A 6,053-nucleotide genomic window follows, 5' to 3' on the forward strand; every position below is an offset into this window, starting at 1 on the left:
CACCTTTGATTATTGGCTTTCAAACTTTTGATCATGCCATAAAATAAGAAATAAATAAAACTGAAACAAAAGACTCACAAAAAAACTACCCTACCATAGGAGATATAACTAACAGTTAATCTTTTCTTCTTCTTTTTTTCCAGGGTTGTATTTTGTTTGTTTTTAATGCTGGTTAGCGCTCACTAAATTGATTCCAAGATCCTTGAGCTACAACTTACACTATGACAGCACTGTCCAAGGTGATTTACAGTGCTACGGGTTTAAATATCACTGATGACTCTGATATTTATCTCTGCCGCAACCTTTCCCCTGAACTTGACTTCTGTAGCCTACTTGACATCTGCACTCCAACATTTTTCTAAATCTGTTCCTCTTTCCTCAAGTAATCTTCTTGATAAAATAGCAACACCATTTACCCAGATACTTGGGCCCATAATTCTGAAGAATCACTCAATTCCTTTTTTTCTCTCTTACTTTACTATTTATGCCTTTGAAATACATGGTAATACTAACTTCTGAGAACCTACCAATATCACCTTCATCTAAGTCATCACTAGCTCTTTCAAGGACTACTTCAAAAGCCCATTAACTATTTCCTAGGCAACAGTCAATTCTCCAACTCGAGTCAAGGTGATCCTTTAAAAACATAAATCAGACCATGTCTCTGCTCACAACCATTCAATGGCTCCCCAGCACACTTAATAAAATTCAAATTCCCTATCATGGTCTCTAGGTCTGACATGACCCTGGCTGTCTTTCTTTTCTGACCTGATCTCCCTCTTGTTCACTTCCCTAAAGCCAATTCTCCTTTCTGTTCTGGTGCAATGCCAGTAGTGCTCCCACACTTGAGAAATTGGGTGCTTGCGATTCCTTCTGCCTAGAATATTCTTCTTCAAGATATTCACATGGTTTGCTCCTTTATTTCACTGTGGTCTCTGAATATTAACTCAGAGCAGTCTCTCCTGACTACCTGAATTGAAAAAGCACTCCTAACACTTCCTAGCCCCTTATCCTGCTTTCTTTTTCTTTACAGCTCTTATTACTGCACATCTCCAGTGGTAAACAGTACTCAAATTTTAGTTCAAGGACTGTATAAATGAATAAATGTACATAAATGATTGTCACTAATCCCTGTAATGACAGTATTTTTGAGAATATTAGTCTTGGTACAACATGAACTTCACTTTTCTTGACACCTTTCTTTCTCTTCCGAATAAATCTATTTTAAGAACAAACTATGTATAAATTAAAATGAAGAAACACACCACTGTGAGCTGAGCCGGAAAAAGTATAACTAGAATCCACTCAAACTTGTAAATAAAGCATAAACATTTTTATGCCTATTGATATTTAGGCAAGAGAATTAGGAACCCAACGAGATTCTATATATTTACTTAGCAAGTAGAATATTCATACACTGAGTAATGAATAAGAGTGTAGACTCTGGTGCAGACTGATTGGGCTTAAATCCTGGTTCTGATACTTAGTACCTAGTAATATAAATTTTTTCTGTGCCTTAGTTTTCTCATTCATAAAAAGAGATAATAATAACAACAGTATTTACCATATAGTACGTTGTGAGAATTGAACAACATCTATCACATTAGTAATCCTCTAAATAAATACTATTGTTATCTACTTGTAATTTATCCCCAAATTCCTTATGCATTGATGCTATCAAAAAACACCAAGTTTGATGGGCAAGTTTTCAATTATGCTTTATATTTCCAAACTTCTCAAGAAAAATGAGATTTTGTGTTGAGTTGAAAAGATTTTCTCTATTAACCAACTATACTCCAATATAAAATAAAAAGATTTTTTTTTAAAAACAGAAAAGATTGAAAGCAAATATTGAAAAAAAAAAAATCAGTTTGTTATTTAAGGCTGAAAACCAGGGAGTCACAAAATTCTGGAGTATAAGTGGGATATCTTAAGTTCACTCGAATATTAACTGCTTATATCGAATAGTTTAAAGCAATTTATAAGTATGAAAAAAATGACAAACTCTTACTTTTCTTAAAGATTCAAGTTTAAAATTAAACTCATTTTAATTCCCTACTACATCAAAACATTCAGCATTATGAGTATTAGAACCTAGCTTGTATTTTATACATAAAAATAACAAGTTTTTTTTTTTTTTTTCCATGCCATGTGGCAGGTGTGATCCTTGTTCCCCAACCAGGCATTGAACTCACACCATCTGCACTGGAAGCAGGGAGTCTTAACTACTGGACAACCAGGGAAATCCCCAAAATAACAGTATTTGGTTGCAAATATCTCACTGTTTTCTTTCAATAATATAGATTTTAAAAAAAAGAAAAGTCTGCCTCTACAGAGTTAAATAGCAGCTTATTACCTTAGATATTAAAGGTTAAAAGAAAGAAAAAACCGACCTATTCAGTGCTCACTACGCTGTGAAACATTGAGACACATATCACTAAGACCTAGAGGACAAAATCCTATGATTAAAATTAGCTGTTTTCTTATCCAGGCAAGAAGTGGGGAAAAAATATTTAAAAGTAAGAAAGCTTACTATAACCTTAGCCATTAGGGAACTGTGGCATCTTCTCTCCATAGAATCAGGGAATCATATGTTGCCATAGAATCATAATGCTTGCAGATAAGCTTGACCTCACAATTAACAAGGAACCACAGCATGAAATGCTAACCTGTTAGAAACATCAGTAAACATGAAATAAAATTACTGAATCCCCACAGTAACTAACATCTGTGCTCATCATGAACTGAGTAGTATAAATCCTTACTTTGCAAGTATTAATCATAACAGAATTCAGTAGGCTAGTTAAAAAACTTGAAGATAAAAACCACTAAGGAATTGTCTATACTAGAGATGTTTTAGTTGACTAGTTTCAGAATTTGTTCAGTTTCAAAGTCTGCTAAATTGTTGGTTAGAAAGATCAATTGGACAGTCAACATTTATTTTTATTTCAAATCACAGGTGATAGAAAAGTTACAAACACATGTTCAAACAAACAACCAAACAAAAACAACCCCTCCAAAACCCCTGATGGGCCCTCTACTATAAAAGTTCAAGTTTGAGCTTTTTCAAAGCAGACAAACTTATAACGGAAAGGTAAAAACAAAAAGGAAGTGATAAAATAATTTTCAAATCTCACTGATTTTTCCAGATTTATTTCTGAAGTTAGACCTCTTAAAATATTGCCTTCAGGTGTAACTCAAACATAATTTCCGGTACTTCTTTGGCAGTCCAGCAGTTAAAACTTCACTTCCAATGCAGAGGGTACAGGTTCTATCCCTGGTCAGGGGGCAAAGATCTCACATGCCTCATGGCCAAAAAACCGAAACATAAAGCAGAAGTAATATTATAACAAATTCAATAAACACTATTAAAGTGGTCCACATTAAAAAAATCTTAAAGAAAAACACAATGTGGAATAATGAGATATGCTTAAGGCAATCCTTTCAGTAGTAAGGACCTAACAAAAGCAGAAGAGATTAAGAAGAGGTGGCAAGAATGCGCAGAAGAACTATACAAAAAGAGATTTTAATGACCCAGAGAACCACAATGGTGTGGTCACTACCTAGAGCCAGACATCCTGGAATGTGAAATCAAGCGGACCTTAGGATGCAATACTACCAACAAAGCTAGTGGCGGTGATGGAATTCCAGCTAGGCTATTTCAAATCCTAAAAGATGATGCTGTTAAACTGCTGCACTCAACATGTTAGCAAATTTGGAAAACTCAGCAGTGGTCATAGGACGGGTAAAGGTCAATTTTCCTTCCAATCCCCAAGAAGGACAATGACAAAGAATGTTCACACTGCCATACAGTTGTGCTCATTTCACATGCTAGTAAGTTATGCTCAAAATCCTTCAAGTTAGGCTTCAGCAGTGTGTGAACCGAGAACTTCCAGATGTTCAAGCTGGATTTAGAAAAGGCAGAGGAACCAGAGATCAAATTGCCAACTTTTGTTGGATCATAGAGAAAGAAAGGGAATTCCAGAAAAACACCTACTTCAGCTTCACTGACTATGCTAAAGCCTTTGACTGTGTGAATCACAATAAACTGTGGAAAATCCTTAAAGAGATGAGAATACCATATCATCTTATCTGCCTTCTGAGGAATCTCTATGCAGGTCAAGAAGCAACAGTTAGAACTAGACATGGAAACAACAGACTGATTCAAAATTGGGAAAGTATATCAAGGTTGTATATTATCACCCTGCATATTTAAATTATATGCAGAGTACTCTGCACATAGTGCCGGGCTGGATGACTCACAAGCTGGAATCAAGATTGCCAAGAGAAATATCAACAACCTTAGATATGCAGATGATACCACTCTAATGGCAGAAACTAAAGAGCAAGAACTAAATGGCAAGAACTAAAGAGCCTCTTGATGAGGGTGAAAGAGGAGAGTGAAAAAACTGGCTTAAAACTCAACATTCAAAAAAAAAAAAGATAGTGGCATCGGGGCCCATCACTTCATGGCAAATTGGAGGGGAAAGAGAAAGCAATGACAGATTTTATTTTTGTGGGTTCCAAAATCACTACACATGATAACTGCAGCCATGAAATTAAAAGACACTTGGACAGAAAGCTATGACAAACCTAGACAGCATATTAAAAAGCAGAGACACAACTTGGCTGACAAAGGTCTGTATAGTCAAAGCTAGGGTTTTTTCCAGTAGTCATGTATGAATTTGAGAGGTGGACCCATAACGAAGACTGAGAGCTGAAGAACTGATACTTTTGAATTGTGGTGCTGGAAAACTCTTGAGAGTTGCTTGAACTGCAAGATCAAACCAGTCAATCATAAGGAAAATCAACCCTGAATATGCATTGAAAGGACTGATGCTAAAGTTGAAGCTCCAATACTTTGGCCACCTGATGTGAAGAGCTGGCTCACTGGAAAAGATCCTGATGCTGGGAAACAGTGAACGCAAAGGAGAAGGATGTGGCAGATCATGACATGGTTAGATAGCATCACGGTCTCAACGGACATAAATCTGAGCAAACTCCAGGAGACAGTGAAGGACAGGGAAGCCTGGTGTACTGCAGTCCATGGGAGTTGCAAAGAGTGTAACATTTGTAAAGACTTACTGACTGAACAACTACAAATACTACTCACCAGAGAGTTAAAAAAGTCACATAGAGCTTGATGTTTGATTTATTCAATATGACAGCAAATTACTCAGTAGTATTTATAACAAAGACTTTATTCCACACTATTTAAATGACCATGGTTAAAATTTAAATTGTCATATCACTAGTTGTTGCCTGCTCTTACATTTTCCCTTTTAAACACTGCTTCTAGATAAGCTTAGGAAAAAAGAGGTACTCGATCTCTTCTATCAGTACTTTTGCCAAGATGCATTATTAAGTGTTGGCATTGTCTTGATATCCAAGATGGGATCATGACATTATGAATGAAGGAAAAAAAAAAAGTCACCTAATCCTAAACCAAAGTGAAACACAGCTTTGATGATGCAATAGAAGCAAATGGCCCCAAATGAAGCAAGTTCACTGGAGCAACAGTTTGCTAATATTCACATACAACTGCTTTCTCCAATGAGGAAGGGCTGGGAGAGAAAACTAAGTGCCAAAAAAAAAAAAAAAAAAAAGTTAAAGACGATCCAAGAAATCTACACAAACTATACCTAGCAGCCAATGGCAAACGACCCCTTAGATTGCTGCAACTGGAAGCTGCTCCATTCCACCGTTAGAGAAAGCCACGGGCACTGGTCTTGGAAAAACTGGGAAGGGGACGGGAGCCTCGCACCCTTCCCACCCTTTCCCGCATCGTCCATCCTGTTTCCCCCTATGCTAAGAGGCGGTTTTTCGGGGTCACGGGGACTGCGCCCTCCTTACCTGGTCGCAGAGGCGCGGCCAGGCAGGGAGGGTGCGTGAGTGGGTAGGCGACAGGGGCCGCCAGCGCATTCCAGCCCCGCCCGAGCCGTGTTTCCCAAGGCCACTTCAGGGAGTCTTCGTCTGCTGGCCACTCGGGGCCAGCGACGCCACGAGAGAAACAATGAAGAGCGCTTCAAGGAAGCAGCGGCAGCGGCCGTCAT

The 6,053-nt window shown here is 37.7% G+C and overlaps 1 protein-coding gene across 2 annotated transcripts in view; it reads right to left on the reverse strand.

Moving 5' to 3' along the window:
- GSTCD (glutathione S-transferase C-terminal domain containing) overlaps positions 1 to 6,052 on the reverse strand; it is a 127,049-nt gene extending 120,997 nt beyond the window's left edge. The window contains exons 1-2 of one of the 2 annotated variants that reach the window (XM_061164272.1): positions 5,854 to 6,052; positions 2,540 to 2,669 (exon numbers count right to left, since the gene is read on the reverse strand). The gene's annotated coding sequence lies outside the window, so the exon portion shown is untranslated. The remainder of the gene's footprint in view (positions 1 to 2,539; positions 2,670 to 5,853) is intronic. The other variant, XM_061164271.1, reaches the window with a different exon arrangement.
- Between the last annotated feature and the right edge of the window lies 1 nt (position 6,053).

This window comes from Dama dama, chromosome 17 (assembly GCF_033118175.1).
Source record: "Dama dama isolate Ldn47 chromosome 17, ASM3311817v1, whole genome shotgun sequence".
Lineage (NCBI taxonomy): Eukaryota > Metazoa > Chordata > Mammalia > Artiodactyla > Cervidae > Dama > Dama dama.